The sequence below is a fragment of the Delphinapterus leucas genome, chromosome 6 (assembly GCF_059928025.1).
Source record: "Delphinapterus leucas isolate spDelLeu-1000000601 "Yukka" chromosome 6, BTC_Dleu_Yukka2, whole genome shotgun sequence".
Classification (NCBI taxonomy): domain Eukaryota; kingdom Metazoa; phylum Chordata; class Mammalia; order Artiodactyla; family Monodontidae; genus Delphinapterus; species Delphinapterus leucas.
In genome coordinates this window covers 77,731,836-77,750,654 of record NC_143134.1, presented here as the reverse complement: position 1 = coordinate 77,750,654, position 18,819 = coordinate 77,731,836, and positions in this window count along the sequence as shown.

The window sequence follows — 18,819 nt, the reverse complement described above, 5'->3', positions numbered from 1 at the left end:
AGCAAAAATTACTTCTTGTTATTAGAGAAGAACAGTTCTCCCGAAATTGATAATCACACAAAGGGCACCCAGCTGCCTCCTTTTCTTCCTCTGTTACACTTTGTCCTTGGAAATGATGGGCCCCATCTCATAGCCAGACACAACTATACAAGGTGTCCCTGCATAATGGGGTCCCATAAGCCAGAGCCACAAAACTGCACACCTAGGACAGATACAGGGATATCTGGTTGAGGATGTGGTGTTGGGAGGTAAGAGGATTGCAGAAACTATAACTGTTTGGATCCAGCAGAACCCTCAATGGTCTGTGTATCTCCCAGTGTGTCTGGACTACTGTGTCCCTATGGGACATTCTTGGAGTACTCTTCTTGACACAAATCTGCATCCTCTTGACTGATTTGGACATCTTCAGAATGATATAGCAATAATAAAACTAGGCTGAGACTGCTGCACATGTCATTTACTGTCAAATTGGGCAAGGGAGAAGAGCCGTTGAACACGTTCTTTCCTTTCTCCATTGTGTAAAGAACATGTAAACATGTTCTTTCTTTTCTCCATCTGTCTGGCACATCAATTCCATCATTTCTACCTCACTTAGTATGGGGCATTGCTTTTTCCATGCTCTGGGAGCCAGCCTGCAACACATTCACATCCTTTCTCTTGGATCCTTGCCAGGATATTATTACATCCTCTACTGTGGGCAAATGCTCTCATATTGGCAAACTCTCATATCTAAATTTATCGTCCACCCACCTTGGCCGGGCACACTCAGAACCCAGTCCCATGCATACTTCCCCAGTTGGCTAGTCTTGAAGTTAGACTATAGGGGGATGGTCCTTTTCCTCCCTTAGCCGTTCCAGTAGGTCCTTGGCAGAGGTATACTGTGATTTAATCCTAGTTATTGACCTGGTTATTGGGAGGGGGGATGGCGGAGATCCTGAATGAGTACAGAGGATTAACTTCAAGCATGGGGGGAGAGAGAGAGAGAGAGAGAGAGAGAGAGAGAGAGAGAGAGAGAGAGAGAGAGAGAGAGTGTGTGTGTGTGTGTGTGTGTATCTAGCCCTTAACAGAGAGGAAGAGTGGCCCATTTGTGCAGGCTCAGAGGGTTCAGGGTAATCTGGAAATTAAAGATTCTTGGAGGGGGGGGGGATCCACACAGATACACCCACCTCTTGTGTCCGGGGCCCATTTTTCCCAACCTTGGCATAACAAACCTGCCTCAGCTACTCTTACCATTAAATCCTGGCCTTGGTCCTCGTATTTGAACCCCTTATCCTCAGTTTCTGATATAAGCCTTTTTTTTATGTTTCGAGGGAGGCCGTCTGGTCTTCACAATTAGGATTTAATTGCTGATTAATCCATCTCAGCTCTTTTGCTACCCTTTTCCAGGGCATCAGTGGAACTTGACCACAGCCAGCCAATTCACTGCCCTTAAGATTACTATTTCCGGGCTTCCCTGGTGGCGCAGTGGTTGAGAGTCCGCCTGCCGATGCAGGGGACACGGGTTCGTGCCCCGGTCCGGGAGGATCCCACATGCTGCGGAGCGGCTGGGCCCGTGAGCCATGGCCGCTGAGCCTGCGCGTCCAGAGTCTGTGCTCCGCAACGGGAGAGCCCACAACAGTGAAAAAAAAAGATTACTATTTCCTTCTCACTTCTCAAATGCCTGACACATAGCATCAGCCAGCACATCCCCTTCCACTCGTAGATCATGACTAGTGAAACAACTGCACAGATGCCTGGGCTATTCACGTTCTACCTACCAGTAACCGCACTCACATTGGCAGCCAGGAGATGGTGATCCACTCCAAAATGCCATCTTAGTGTCTATGCTTGGAGACCAATCCTGGTACCTACTATCACAGGTGGGGATCATTAGGTGTAGACCCTGAGAAGGAGTTTAGGGAATGCTCTTGAGATCAACACCTATGGAACAGTGAGGAAGGTAGCAGGATCCAGCACAGGAAAAGCCTGAATTTCTATGATCCATGGGGACCTCTGGTGCTGGTACAGATCTGAGTTGGGGGGTAGGGGGGTAAGTCCATACTTGCCAGAGTGATTAGTCATTAGATGGGCACTGCCCCAGAAAAGAGTCATGACCTGAAGTGAAGTTTTCTTCCAACACAGCAGAAGGTTGACAGCTAAGTGCTATGTTTTGACAACTGAGGAAACAGATCCTCATTCAGAAGAGGGATGAGGGTGCCACATCACAGCATCCATCAAATACACAACAGCTCATTTAATCATTATAAAAACATGCTGCAGCTTTAATAATTACTGCCATGTGACTCATAAGGAAATTGAAACATGAAAGCTAAATAACTATTATCTCAAGGATACATACTTTTGGAGGCCATGCCATCTCTGAAACAACTGCTTAATTCTGCTATTGTAACACCAAAGTAGCTATAAGGTGATACTTGAATGAATATGGCCGTGTTCCAATAAAACTTTATTTACAAAACAAATAGTGGACCAAATTTGATTCACAAGCCATAGTTTTCTGATCTCTGGTTTAGAGGGTGCTAGAGATAGGCCTTGAAAGATGAGTAAGCTTTTTTATTTTTTAAGTAATAGAGAAAAGGCATTGCAATTAAGGAAATCCATGGTGCAGTTAAGAGTGGCAAAGTAGGTAGCACAGGATTCATGAAGCAGGGGTGTGGTGAGATGAGGTAACAGCTTAAGGCCATGGTTAAGGCTATTCATTACTCAAAACCCAGTTCATAGGTCACCTTTTCTGGAAAGCTTTCTTTGACCACTCCCAATAGAATTATGTTCTCCTACCTCTATATTATCACCATGTCTTATATAGCTTTGGATCATTGGGTATATTATGCAGTAACTGTAACTGATTAAGTGAAAGACTTCACTGGACTGTGGCTTCTTGAGGGCAGGGACCATGTGCTATTCATCTTTGTGCCCTCTGGGTTATGCCCAGGGCATATCTGGGCAGAGGTACTCAATAAATACAGAATGAAAAAAAAATGAGTTTGCTACATTCTCATAAGTTATCCATTAACCAGGATCTCCAGGTCTTAGGGTCATCATCTTCCCGCAGCTCTCATGTACTTGATGACGAGTGTTTTGTATATTATAAAACTAATGTAGTTGAAGTAACAGAACATAAAGCTATCCAAAATCTGGCATGAGAGCCGCTGACCAGTTCTAAAAAAACTGCAGAATTGAAGATGTCCATTATGGTCCTCTCTGCACCCTATGACCTTCCACTGGGGCTCTACTTAGGTTCCCTGGCCCCTAACATTGTGTCATTCTCAAAAAAATTACCCCTTACCCCTCTCCCTCTCTCTCAAACCCAAATTCCATTCCTTATTTGGTGCATATCAACTGGGTGATAGAAGAAAAATAAGCTGTACTTAATTATGCAAACAACTATGGACTGAAAGTTAAGCACGTGTATATTTTGCTTCTACCTCTAACCATTTGTATGTCTTCAACTCTGTGGGTCTCAGCTTCTTGTGTAAAGTTCTTGATTGTCATTTTTTAAAACTGCAGTATAGTTGATTTACAATATTATATTAATTTCAGGTGTACAACATAATGATTCAATATTTTTATAGATTATACTCCATTTAAAGTTATTATAAAATATCGGCTATATTCCCTGTGCTATACAATATATTCTTGTAGCTTATGTATTTTATACAGAGTAGTTTGTACCTCTTAACCCTCTATCCTATCTTGCCCCTCCTTACTTCTCTCTCCCCACTGGTAATCACTAGTTTGTTCTCTGTATCTTGTCATTTTCTGTAAATCAAGCATTATATGTCACCAAAAATTATTCATTTAAGTGTACTAAGTTATGAATATTAGGTAGATTTAAACCTCCTGGAAGTGTTTTTTTAAATGCTCTTATCTACATAAATAAGCCATCAAATGAAATTGAAACATCTATATGGGATTTGCACCCCACCCCCTTTTTTCTTGGCTTATTTTAATCTACCACATTTATTCTCTAGCTAGATGAATTTTTTTTTAAGTACTTGGCATCTTAGTTCAGAAATATGATCACTTCCCAATGTGAATGTAGGATTAGAATAAAGGCATTTACGTCTATGTGCTACAGGGGTTTGTTGTTTAACTATCTTTCTCTTAGTGCCTACTCAGTGCAGTGCACTGGGGAGGTGCCAGTGGCCAGGGGAAATATTTCCAGCATCATCCAACAGCCTCCAGCAGGCACTAGTTATCTCCAGGGCAGGGAACTTCCAGGGGCAGAAATGCTCTGGCTTAAGAATTTACCATTTCCCATCTTGGTGGCCACAAGATTCCTGGTCCCAGACTAACATGACCCTGGGGTCTTTAAATATTCAACTCATTATGCTAACTCCCCTGCCCTGCTTTAATGCTAACCAAGCAACCCTCTGATTAAGATTTAGCTTCTCATATAGAGTTCACTAAGAGAAATTCTTTTTGGCAGTTACATTTCTCATTGTCAGTTAAATACCCTAACACTGTGTTTTTACATGGAGTCTGTTGTGAGCTAGATAAAGCAGTAATCTGTCTCCCTGTATCCGAGGAATTCCAGGCTCCTAGCAATATCACATCAGTGGAGCTGTAAGACTGAAGACCAGAATATGGGAATGTGAAGAATATACTGCAGCAGATGCCATGAGCCCTGTGTGGGTCCCAAAAAGTAATTTTTCTTCAGTGACACCCTGACTACATCCCATGTGCCAACAAGTCCTAACTTGGTCTGGAAGCAGAGGGGTGGTGATTAATGTTACCCAAGGATTGTGGACACAGCCGGAGGATGCCCACAGGTGTGGAAGGCACACACAAGCTCACTGTGGCAAGGCAAATGTGCCAGGAGGAGTGAAGCAGTCAGTGGAGACTCCAGCTCTGCCTAGCTTACTCACAGGGAGAGGCTGCTGGCCTATTCTGTTGAAAGCTTGAATAATTTTTATCTAAAATTGGTGTAATTTTATTCCATCTCTATTGCCAGACAAGGAATACCTCAGACACCCTAAAAGAAATTCCAGTGAGAGCACAGCTAATCTGAGAAGTAAATCTGTATTACTTTGATTATATTGTTGTTCACTATTTTATTTTTATTACTATGTATTGCATTCTAAAAATAAGTTAGGTGGTAGGCAAAAAACTGAATCAGGCTCAAGCCCTGCCTATATAAAGATGCTGGCTGCCAGCCTGTCTCACAAGACTTTTATGAGGGTTTAGAGCTGGCTTGAAATCTGGTAAAGAACTCCTACAAGTTGTCAAAATCCTAATGCAAATAACTAATCCACTCTAATTATATCAACATTATGTGCTTACTACTTTATATATCTATATATAAATATATATATACACACATATATAGGCATTGGCAAGCAAATAATAGCATCTATTTTCCCTTTTTGTTGTGAAGATAATGTATATAAAATGCCTAGCACATAGTAAGTGCTCCAAAATGATAGTTTTTAATTATCATTATTACTATTACGATTAGCAAAGAGACTGCCAATGTAAAGCAAATTTTTCAAAAGAATGTCAAGAAAGCCATCCAACACACTCCCACCCTACCACATTTTACCACTCCAATATTTGAACCCCTTATTTAAGAGAACATAGAATGGTAAATAAACCATTTTCCATTTACTTAGTTATAAAGATAGCTTTTAAATACATCAAGGATAATATGGTGGTAATAGGCAGGTCCAGAAGCAGCCATACGACTCTCATTTATCTTACCTATTCATTTCTATGCCAGTTACATTTATATCCTTCCGATATGAAATTATTTTCCATTTATCAGAAGTCCCTTCTCTGTGGGAATGTGGGTAACAAGTAACAAAAATCCAGTAAACCACTAAACAGAAAATCTAGAAGTCTTTGGCTCAAGTGAATCCACCATGAAAAATACTTGATAGAATTGAGAGACAGGATTCAAAGTCCTCTCTAATAAATGGTTTACAGTTACATATAGATACACAAAAGAATAAACAAGACAAAAGTAAAAGATAAACAGATACATAATGGGGAAAACCACCTAACTTCTTTTGGAGGAAATAACTTCTTAGGCCATTAGTTGACAGTGGCAATGCCTTCTTTTTGCACAGAACAGTGGTGCTTACAAGGCCAGTCTCATACATCATTTCATCTGATCTAATATAGGCAGGTAACCTGAGAAAATGTCCAAGGATGAGCCTGAAAGGAAAAAACAACTAAACCTACAGACGTATTGTAGATTCTCCCAGGAAAGATTTACTTTCATATATTTTTTTTGTGCTCATTTCAGAAAGATTTATTTTCCCATCAACCAATTTAAATTAAAAAACTGATTTTGATTCAACCTGGTTCAAATGTTTATATCTTTTTAAAAAAAGGATATAATTTCTACTTTACTCCAAGATGAGCATTAAATATAGCAATGCTCAATAGAGCAAGTGCCATGTTGTTTTTAAAAGATCAGGCTAAGTCAGACACAAATAAATGGAAACTTAGGATGCAACATATTTCCCAGTGATTTTGAGCAAGGTAGATGGCCAGTTTGAATCATTAGGGTCACAGGGAATTTTTTATTATGGAAATTTCCTAGGAATGACCGTATGCTCTCCTTGAACTAACCTATTACAAGCCAGAAGTTTGCTCAAAGAGAGACCCAGATACTCTCAGAAAAGATCAGGCAATTATACGACAAACTTAAAACAGGGAGCCAAAAACTAACTAGTTCCTCACTATCCCTTTAGAGTGCTTTGTAAACCTAATTCCTATCTTGTTCTAACTGGACCAGCAGATGTGATCAGACTTAAGGTTGAGGTGCCACTGGCCTGCCACTACAGGTCACACCCACTACAAAACATCTGGCAAGTTTATGAGTCGCCAACATTTTTTAGATAACCCGGTATAGTGTCTGGACTATGGCAGATTCATTTTTCTCAAAAAATATTTGTTGGATGAATGGACGGATGGATAGATGGATGGATGGATGGATGGATGGATGGACAAATGAATTAAGTACTGAGGAGCCCAATAAAGGAAATACCACTTCTTTTAGCTGGGTTTACAAAATCAAGTAAACCAGAATGAGAATACTTTAAAAGGTCCCCGTCTTACTTAAAAACATTCCTGAACCTGCTCTTTACCTTCCTAATTCACAGAAAAGCCATGTCCATTATGCATCTATAATTTTCCTTTAAGTGATGCTTGAGAATTAGGACTTTGGGACAAAGTAGAATTGGGACAAAGTTAGAAGTTTCTAGAGTCTAGAAAACATGAGAATAGAGTCCATTTACTCTTAGAACCCAGAGAAACCTAAGTGCTTTGAATCCAAGCATTACCCTACACTGAAATATCTCTCTCTCTCACCTTCACCCCAAGCAACCCTAATGTTCATAATTCTGCCATAAACCTGCTGCTAAATCTTGTTCAATGTGTTGATAAACATCTATATCACTGTATCACAAATTTATTCTTTTAATATTTTGATATCAGTATGTCATATAATTGGTCTCCTCATAATCCTAAGTATTTACTTGATGCATATACAAATATTATTTTTAAAAGGAGCCTTTAGTCTATTCCAGGCTGTCAAAAGGGCCTACGGAACAAAACCCAATAAAATCCACTGCTGGAAAGGCCAGACCCCAAATTGCATGCCTCATTTCCACTCTCATGCAATTGGCAGAACTTAGTCACATGGTAACCCCTTGCTGCAATGGAGACTAATAAATGCAGTCTTTTTTTTTTTTAACATCTTTATTGGAATATAATTGCTTTACAATGGTGTGTTTCTGCATTATAACAAAGTGAATCAGTTTTACATATACATATGTCCCCATATCTCTTCCCTCTTGCATCTCCCTCCCTCCCACCCCTCTAGGTGGTCACAAAGCACCGAGCTGATCTCCCTCTGCTATGCAGCTGCTTCCCACTAGCTATCTATTTTACATTTGGTAGTGTATATATGTCCATGTCACTCTCTCACTTTCTCACAGCTTACCCTTCCCCCTCCCCATATACTCAAGTTCATTCTCTAGTAGGTCTGCATCTTTATTCCCATCTTGCGCCTAGGTCCTTCATGACCATTTTTTTTTTTTTTTTGGTTTCCATATCTATGTGTTAGTATACGGTATTTGTTTTTCTCTTTCTGACTTACTTCACTCTGTAGGACAGTCTCTAGGTCCATCCACCTCACAACAAATAACTCAGTTTCATTCCTTTTTATGGCTGAGTAATATTCTACTGTATATATGTGCCACATCTTCTTTATCCATTCATCTGTTGATGGACACTTTGGTTGCTTCCATGTCCTGGCTATTGCAAATAGAGCTGCAATGAACATTGTGGTACACGACTCTTTTTGAATTATGGTTTTCTCAGGGAATATGCCCAGTAGTGGGATTGCTGGGTCGTATGGTCTTTTTAGTTTTTTAAGGAACCTCCATACTGTTCTCCATAGTAGTTGTATCAATTTACATTCTCACCAACAGTGCAAGAGGGTTCCCTTTGCTCCACACCCTCTCCAGCATTTATTGTTTGTAGATTTTTTGATGATGGACATTCTGACTGGTGTGAGGTGATACCTCATTGTAGTTTTGATTTGCATTTCTCTAATGATTAGTGATGTTGAGCATCCTTTCATGTGTCTGTTGGCAACATGATTTTTTCATTTTATTGCTCATTTTATTGCTATAAACTTCCCTCTTAGAACTGCTCTTGTTGCATCCCATAGGTTTTGGGTTGTTGTGTTTTTGTTGTCATTTGTCTCTAGGTATTTTTTGATTTCCTCTCTGATTTCTTCAGTGATCTCTTGGTTATTTATTAGCGTATTTTTTAGCCTCCATGTGTTTGTGTTTTTTATAGTTTTTTTCCTGTAATTTGTTTCTAATCTCATAGTGTTGTGGTCAGAAAAGATGTTTGATACGATTTCAATTTTCTTAAATTTACCAAAGCTTGATTTGTGACTCAAAATATGATCTATCCTGGAGAATGTTCTATGAGCAATTGAGAAGAAAGTGTATTCTGTTGTTTTTGGATGGAATGTCCTATAAATATCAGTTAAGTCCATCTTGTTTAATGTATCATTTAAAGCTTGTGTTTATTTATGTATTTTCATTTTGGATGATCTGCCCATTGGTGAAAGTGTGGTGTTAAAGTCCCCTACTATTATTGTGTTACTGTCAATCTCCCCTTTTATGGCTATTAGTATTTGCCTTATGTATTGAGGTGCTCCTATGTTGGGTGCATAAATATTTACAATTGTTATATCTTCTTCTTGGATCCATCCCTTGATCATTATGTAGTGTCCTTCTTTGTCTCTTCTAATAGTCTTTATTTTAAAGTTTATTTTGTCTGATATGAGAATTGCTACTCCAGCTTTCTTTTGGTTTCCATTTGCATGAAATACCTTTTTCCATCCCCTTACTTTCAGTCTGTATGTGTCTCTAGGTCTGAAGTGGGTCTCCTGTAGACAGCATATATATGGGTCTTGTTTTTATATCCATTCAGCCAGTCCATGTCTTTTGGTTGGAGCATTTAATCCATTTACATTTAAGGTAATTATTGATATGTATGTTCCTATTACCATTTTCTTAATTGTTTTGGGTTTATTATTGTAGGTCTTTTCCTTCCCTTGTGTTTCCTGCCAAGAGACGTTCCTTTAGCATTTTTTGTAAAGCTGGTTTGGTGGTGTTGAATTCTCTTAGCTTTTGCTTGCCTGTAAAGGTTTTAATTTCTCCGTCAAATCTGAATGAGATCCTTGCTGGGTAGAGTAATCTTGGTTGTAGGTTTTTCTCCTTCATCACTTTAAATATGCCCTGCCACTCCCTTCTGGCTTGCAGAGTTTCTGCTGAAAGATCAGCTATGAACCTTATGGGGATTCCCTTATGTGTTATTTATTGTTTTTCCCTTGCTGCTTTTAATATTTGTTCTTTGTATTTAATTTTTGATAGCTTGATTAATATGTGTCTTGGCATGTTTCTTCTCGGATTTATCCTGTATGGCACTCTTGGGCTTCCTGGACTTGACTATTTCCTTTCCCATATTAGGGAAGTTTTCAACTATAATCTCTTCAAATATTTTCTCAGTCCCTTTCTTTTTCTCTTCTTCTTCTGGGATCCCTATAATTTGAATATTGGTGTGTTTCATGTTGTCCCAGAGGTCTCTGAGACTGTCCTCAATTCTTTTCATTCTTTTTTCTTATTCAGCTCTGCAGTAGTTATTTCCACTATTTTATCTTCCAGGTCACTTATCCGTTCTTCTGCCTCAGTTATTCTGCAATTGATCCCTTCTAGTCAATTTTTAATTTCATTTATTGTGTTGTTCATCACTGTTTGTTTGCTTTTTAGTTCTTCTAGGTCCTTGTTAAACGTTTCTTGTATTTTCTCCATTCTATTTCCAAGATCTTGGATTATCTTTACTATCATTATTCTGAATTCTTTTTCAGGTAGACTACCTATTTCCTCTTCATTTGTTAGGTCTGATGGGTTTTTGCCTTGCTCCTTCATCTGCTGTGTGTTTTTCTGTCTTTTCATTTTGCTTATCTTACTGTGTTTGGGGGTCTCCTTTTTGCAGGCTGCATGTTCGTAGTTCCTCTTGTTTTTGGTGTCTGTCCCCAGTGGCTAAGGTTGGTTCAGTGGGTTGTGTAAGCTTCCTGGTGGAGGGGACTAGTGCCTGTGTTCTGGTGGATGAGGCTGGATCTTGTCTTTCTGTTGGGTAGGTCCACGTCTGGTGGTGTGTTTTGGGGTGTCTGTGGCCTTATTATGATTTGGGGCAGCCTCTGTGCTAATGGATGGGGTTGTGTTCCTGTCTTGCTAGTTGTTTGGCATAGGTTGTCCAGCACTGTAGCTTGCTGGTCGTTGAGTGGAGCTGGGTCTTGGCATTGAGATGGAGATCTCTGGGATATTTTCGCCATTTGATATTACGTGGAGCTGGGAGGTCTCTTGTGGACCAGTGTCTTGAACTTGGCTCTCCCACCTCAGTGGCACAGCCCTGATGCCTGGCTGAAGCACCAAGAGCCTGTCCTCCACACAGCTCAGAATAAAAGGGAGGAAAAACAGAAAGAAAGAGGAAGATAAAATAAAATAAAATAAAATAAAGTTATTAAAATAAAAAATAATTATTAAGAAAAAAATTTTTTAAAAACTGACAGAACACTAGGACAAATGGTAAAAACAAAGCTATACAGACAAAATCACACAAAGAAGCATACATATACACACTCACAAAAAGAGAAAAAGGGAAAAAAAGTATATATATATATATATATATATATATATATATATATATATATATATATATATCGTTGCTCCCAAAGTCCACCTCCTCAATTTGGGATGATTTGTTGTCCATTCAGGTATTCCACAGATGCAGGATACATCAAGTTGATTGTGGAGATTTAATCCACTGCTCCTGAGGCTACTGGGAGAGATTTCCCTTTCTCTTCTTTGTTCGCACAGCTCCTGGGGTTCAGCTTTGGATTTGTACCTGCCTCTGCGTGTCGTCGCCTGAGGGCGTCTGTTCTTCGCTCAGACAGGACGGGGTTAAAGGAGCCGCTGATTCAGGGGCTCTGGTTCACTCAGGCTGCGGGGAGGGAGGGGTACGGCATGCGGGGCGAGCCTGCGGCGGCAGAGGCCGTCATGACTTTGCACCAGCCTGAGGCGCACCGTGTGTTCTCCCGGGGAAGTCGTCCCTGGATCTCGGGACACTGGCAGTGGCGGGCTGCACAGGTTCCCGGGAGGGGAGGTATGGATAGTGACCTGTACTCGCACACAGGCTTCTTGGTGGAGGCAGCAGCAGCCTTAGCGTCTCATGCCCGTCTCTGGGGTCCGCGCTGATAGCCATGGATCGCGCCCGTCTCTGGAACTCCTTTAAGTAGCGCTCTGAATGCCCTCTCCTCGCACACCAGGAAACAGAGGCAAGAAAAAGCCTCCTGCCTCTTCGGCAGCTCGAGGCTTTTTCCCGGACTCCCTCCTGGCTAGCCGTGGCGCACTAGCCCCCTTCAGTCTGTGTTCACGCCGCCAGCCCTCTCCTTGCGCTCCGACCAACGAAGCCCGAGCCTCGGCTCCCAGCCCCGCCCGCCCCGGCGGGTCCGCAATCAAGCCTCTCAGGCTGGTGAGTGCCGGTCAGCACCGATCCTCTGTGCGGGAATCTCCCCGCTTTGCCCTCCGCACCCCTGCTGCTGCGCTCTCCTCCACGGTTCCGAAGCTCCCCCCCTCCGCCACCCGCAGTCTCCACCCGCGAAGGGGCTTCCTAGTGTGTGGAAACCTTTCCTCCATCATAGCTCCCTCCCACTGGTGTAGGTCCCGTCCCTATTCTTTTGTCTCTGTTTTTTCTTTTTTCTTTTGCCCTACCCAGGTACGTGGGGAGTTTCCTGCCTTTTGGGAGGTCTGAGGTCTTCTGCCAGCATTCAGTAGGTGTTCTGTAGGAGCTGTTCCACATGTAGATGTATTTCTGATGTAACTGTGGGGAGGAAGGTGATCTCGGCGTCTTACTCTTCCGCCATCTTGAAGCTCCTAAATGTAGTCTTTACCTAGGTCAATGCCATTAATGATGAGTCCTTTGAGTCGTCTCTCAAAGTATCCAGGATTCAAACATAAAATCTCATAGAGCACTAAAAATAGTTTTCATTTGTTCTAAAGAAGGTATGACTATTTTATTATATTGGAGGTTAAAACCCTGCTCAACAGTGATTTCCAAATAAGATAGATCATTAGAATCTGCTGAGAGCTTTAAAATATACATATTCCTGGCTCCCATCCCCAGAGATTCTGATTCAGTAAATCTGGGGAGGAATTCACATAGGTATATTTTAAATTTTCTGCAGTGATTCTGATGATCACCGTATTTGAGAAACACTATTCTTGATTATTGTTTACTGAGTACCAATCTGCTTGAATGCCACAAGTCCCTCTTAGTGAATAACTGACACCAATTACCTTGAATGATACCATTAATTAATAGTAATTTGTGTAAATTTTTATGAAAATTCAGGTTTTCTTTTTTTTTATTTTTTAAAACTTTCAACCATTCTTCCTCCCTCTCCTCCTCCCTCCTTTATCTCTCTTTCTCTCTCCTTTGCAGTTTTTGACCCATAAAAAATAGGATACTAGACTATTAAAATAAAGAACATACTATTATTTTCTCACTTGATGGAGTGGCAGGTGGCCTGCACAATAATTTGAAAAATAACCTTCAATGGTATAGTAGTATCTTTATTTGCATAAGACCTGTTTTTCTTAAAAAAGAGAAAAATGTTATGTGTGTATACTTAGTAAGTGCAGATGAGGTGAGGAAATGGAGGCCCAGAGGGTTGAATTCCCAGAGGCACATGGTCCTAGGTGGTGGTACCAGGATTCAAGCCCCGGCGTGATTCTAGATAGGATGCTCCCAATACTTCACTACTCCATTTCTGTACCTGAGGGACAGGTAAAGTCAGATGTGAAACAGGCAGCAGATATTCAGGTCTGAAGGTCAGAATAAAGACCTGGGCTCCAGATAGAAATGAGGGATTTATCAGCAAATAGACATAAAGCCATGGGAATGCATGAGATCCCTAGGACAGTATTTGTAATGAAAACATTTGTATTTGTAACAAACAAAAGACAGATCTGAGGAATTTTAACACAAAGATAGAGAAAAAAAAGAAGTAATTTGCAACCCCAAAGATTAAGTAGGGAAAAAAACTAGCAAAGTGGGTATTTTATGAAAGTCCACAGAAGAAAATGTTTCAAGGAGAGAACTGTCAACAGAGTCAAGGTCTCTGACAAATCAAGTTGTGAAGAGGACTCAGAAGACCTTCTGGCTTTAGAAATGAGAAGGTAACTGACGATGTTGCACAGGCCAAGTTGCAGTGGGTTGAGGTGTAAGGAGTGAAGTAGAGAGAGCAGGTGAATACAGGTCTTCCAGGAACTTTGTCTATGATGAGATAGAGACTGAGTCCAAGAGAGGGTTTTTCAGAGACAAACAAGAGCAAAATAACACAACAGTTAAGATATAATCTTGTAATCAGACAGAGTTTGGTTTGCATCCCAACTCTGCCACATGTGTGTTGCATAATCTTAGCTGGTGCTTAACCTTTCTGAGCTTCAATTCCCTCATCTGCATAATATGGAAAACAACACCCACCATACAAAGAGGTTGAAAGAAATAAGCTAATAGATTCAAAGCTCTGTGCCCAGTACAGACGAAATGCTTAGTAAATGTGGAATTGCCATTTTATTAATGCTATCCATGTGCTACTTGTGAGGATATTGAGATGCCTATGGTTGAAGTCAGAGTTGGAGATAAGAAAAGGGGGCTAATTTGTGGAGTATAGTCCTGAGAAGGCAGGGGAAGATGAGATCCAAAGCACAGATAGAGGAATTCACTGTAGGAAGGAAAGTGGATTGGTGGGTGCTAAGGTAGGTAAATCTGTAGTTTCAGTGAAGCAAAGTACAGTCATTCTCCTTCTGGTGCCTTCTATTTTCTGAATGATGCAAGTGTTGAAGTCATGTATTAAGGGACAGGTTGGTGAAAGCATAGGCTTGATAAGAGCAGGAAAAAATTCAAATATCTACCATGGAGAAACCAGGGAGCTACCTGGAGGCTGCTGATAAACAAAGTTAGACCATATAAAACATGTTAGGGAACGTGAATCATGTCTTAGGGACAATGAGTTTATTTACGCCCAATAATATGTGCATCAACTACGTCATGGTAAAAAATGTTTTATGTTAATGGATGACTTGATTTGTTTCTCATCTACAATGATACAGATTGACTGGAAACAAAAGACTCCATTGCTTCTAAACAGCCCCCAACACCTTTCAACCGCATAAAGATGCCATTTTGCTTAATGTTTTAAAAAAACGCTGCACATCTTTGAGAAAACTATTGCTGTTGCTCATAATTATTGATATGACTCATACATCCTATTGATAAGTGTGCTTAACCGCACTTTAAATAGCACTGTCAAAGAAAGAGAAGTAGGCAAGCAGCTTTTTAAAACATTAAGTTGCTGCTCTCGAGTATAAGATATACAAGGTTGAAGCTTAACTTCAAATACAATAGATTTTTTTCCACAGTTTACACAGAAATTTGTGACTCTTTTCGGTAATCTTTAAAATATCATTTTAAAACCTGCTGCAGGAGTCACAGTGGGAAAACATCCCACAATCTGCCACAAAAGTACCACAGATTGATTCTTTATGCTTAGTTTGGTTGATATAGTATATATCTTTATCAAGCCATCATTACCAAAATAAAATGACATTTGATTAGGAGTAATCAAATGGAGAGGGGTTTTTTTTCCAAATCACTCACTTGAACAAAAGAACATTTATTCTTCTTTTCCTTATTACAAAACAATACATGTTAAGTATTTAAAAAATGAAAAAGAATCAGCTATATTCCCATCATAAATAATCATTGTGCACATTTTGTTGTATATATTTACAGCACTTTTTCTAAGCATTTTCACATATCCATGTATTTAACAAAAGAGGTCATGCTATTGTTAAAACTTTCTTGATTTGATAATACACATTTATGAACATCTTCAATGTTATTAAATAACCTTCCGCAATGTTTTTTTATTAGCTCTTATCATCTGGATGTGCTAACATTTAGAATACTAATCCCTTATGCTAAACATTATTCTCCCACTGACATTTTTATCTTGTTGAAACTGTAAATTACAATGGGATAAATATCTTTATAAATGATTCTTGGTTTATAATCCTTATTTTTCCCATATATATTCCTAGAAACTTTAATGCCAGGTTAAAGGCTATGCTTACTTTTTAAATTATCTGTTTATTAATTCAGCAAATATTTAGTGACCACTCAATAACTATTAGATATGTACTTATTTAATTATTAGGCAATGGTCTAGACACCAGGAATATTCAGCAGAACAAATATAGTCCCTGCAATCAGTGACCCTAAGGTCTAGTGAAGACGGAAAATAAACAATCCTTTGTCACACATTGTTAAAATGACAACCAGAAATGATGCAGCAAGTTACAATCCCACCATCAGTATATAAGAATGCCTATTTTCTTACACACTCACCAACCTTTAACAGCAAGCTTAGGAAAAAAATTGCCAGTTTGATGAGTGAAAATGTTTCTCATGCTAATTTGCATTCCTTTGATTACTAGTGAAGCTGAACATTTTTTCATATATTTATATTGCACTGACATATTTCTGGAAAATGCTGCTTTAAAAATCTATGCAATTGTTTGGCTTTTATATGCATCTCCTAGAGTTTCATTTTTCTTTTCATGAAATTTCTACAGCTCTTTAGAAATAGAGTTGTAATAATCAGTATTGTGATAAAAACTTATATTTATGGTGTATGACTTCATAGAGCTCATTTATCTTTATAGCAACGTAAGAAAGCCTGAAGGAGGAATTTCTATATGGTTCATACAAATGTGCATTATCATAAATTATAAAAGTATTTGATGGTTCTAAAGAAAGGAATGAGAAATCAGTTTTCCTTCTCTCAATGTCTTAATTGATATTCTAAATATCTTTCTCCTACATGTATATTTTCACTTCACTCTATTCATTCAACCAGTATTTTGTGCGGTAGGAAGACCCCTAGAATCAGTCTGGCATAGTGAGCCTTAATGATTGTTTATTGACAGCCATTTCTCCCCCTTCTTTTGTGTTCACAAAACCCAATTTTGTTTTTTTTCTACTCCTCAGGGAAGGTGACCCTAAACCAACTCAGTGGTACATCCTGACCAATCATGTTCACCCCATTCCTTTTTCCACAGTCATTGGTTTGGGTCTCAGCATGTGACACATTTCAGCCAGTGAGTTGAGGGAGAAGTCTGCTGGTAACCTTTGTCAAAGGTTTCCTCACTTTTACAAAAGAAAAACACAGAAAGAAAAACCATCTCTTTTCACGTTGCCAAACACTGGCAGCATGTCTGCTTATGACATCTAGAACCGTGAGTACCACCTTGAAACCAAAGCCACCCAGTTCCAGATGGCTGAGAAGGAAATACAGAAAGGGAGAGATTGGTTCAAGATGGTGGAGTAGAAGGACGTGTGCTCACCCTCTCTTGTGAGAGCACCAGAATCACAACTAACTGCTGAACAATCATTGACAGGAAAACACTGGAACTCACCAAAAAAGATACCCCACCTCCGAAGACAAAGGAGAAGCCGCAATGAGACAGTAGGAGGGGCACAATCACAATAAAATCAAATCGCATAACCACTGGGTGGGTGACTCACAAACTGGAAAACAATTATACCACAAAAGTCCACCCACTGGAGTGAAGGTTCTAAGCCCCACATCAGGCTTCCCAACCTGGGGGTCTGGCAACAGGAGGAGGAATTCCCAGAGAATAAGACTTTGAAGGCTAGAGGGATTTGATTGCAGGACTTCAACAGGTCTGGGAGAAACAAAGACTCCACTCTTGGAGGGCACACACAAAATAGTGCACACATCAGGACCCAAGGGGAAGAAGGAGTGACCCCATAGGAGACTGAACCAGACTTACCTGCTGGTGTTGGAGGGTCTCCTGCAGAGGCAGAGGGTGGCTGTGGCTCACCGTGAGGACAAGGACACTGACAGCAGAAGTTCTGGGAAGTACTTCTTGGCATGAGCCCTCCCAGAGTCCACCATTAGCCCCACCAAAGAGCCAGGTAGGCCCCAGTGCTGGGTTGCCTCAGGCCAAACAACCAAAAGGGAGGGAACCCAGCCCCATCCATCAGCAGACAAGCAGATTAAAGTTTTACTGAGCTCTGCCCACCAGAGCAACACCCAGCTCTACCCACCACCAGTCCCTCACATCAGGAAGCTTGCACAGGCCACTTAAATAGCCTCATCTACCAGAGGACAGGCAGCAGAAGCAAGAAGAACTACAATTCTAGAGCCTGTGGAAGGAAAACCACATTCACAGAAAAATAGACAAAATGAAAAGGCAGAGGACTACGTACCAGATGAAGGAAAAAGATAAATCCCCAGAAAAACAACTAAATGAAGTGAAGATATGCAACCTTCCAGAAAAAGAATTCAAAATGATAGTGAAGATGATCCAGGACCTCAGTAAAAGAATGGAGGCAAAGATAGAGAAGAGGCAAGAAATGCTGAACAAAGAACTAGAAGAATTAAAGAACAAACATCTAGAAGAATTAAAGAACAAATGAACAATACAATAACTGAAGTGACAAATACACTGAAGGAATCAATAGCAGAATAACTGAGGCAGAAAACAGATAAGTGACCTGGAAGACAGAATGGTGGAATTCACTGCCACGGAACAGAATAAAGGAAAAATAATGAAAAGAAATGAAGACAGCCTAAGAGACCTCTGAGACAACATTAAATGCAACAACATTTGCATTATAGGGGTACCAGAAGGAGAAGAGAGAGAGAAAGGACCCGAGAAAATGTTAGAAGAGATTATAGTCAAAAACTTCCCTAACGTGGGAAAGGAAATATCCACCCAAGTCCAGGAAGCACAGAGAGTCCCAGGCAGGATAAACCCAAGGAGAAACACACCAAGACACATAGTAATCAAACTGACAAGAATTAAAGACAAAGAAAAATTATTAAAAGCAACAAGGGAACTTCCATAAGGTTAAGAGCTGATTTCTCACCAGAAACTCTACAAGTCGGAAGGAAGTGGCACGATATATTTAAAGTGATGAAACGGAAGGAACTACAACCAATTACTCTACCTGGCAATATCTCATTCAGATTCAATGGAGAAATCAATAGCTATACAGACAAGCAAAAGCTAAGAGAATTCAGCACTACCAAACCAGCTCTACAACAAATGCTAAAGGAAATTCTCTAAGTGGGAAACACAAGAGAAGAAAATGATCTAAAAAAAAAACCCTAAAACAATTAGGAAAATGGTAATA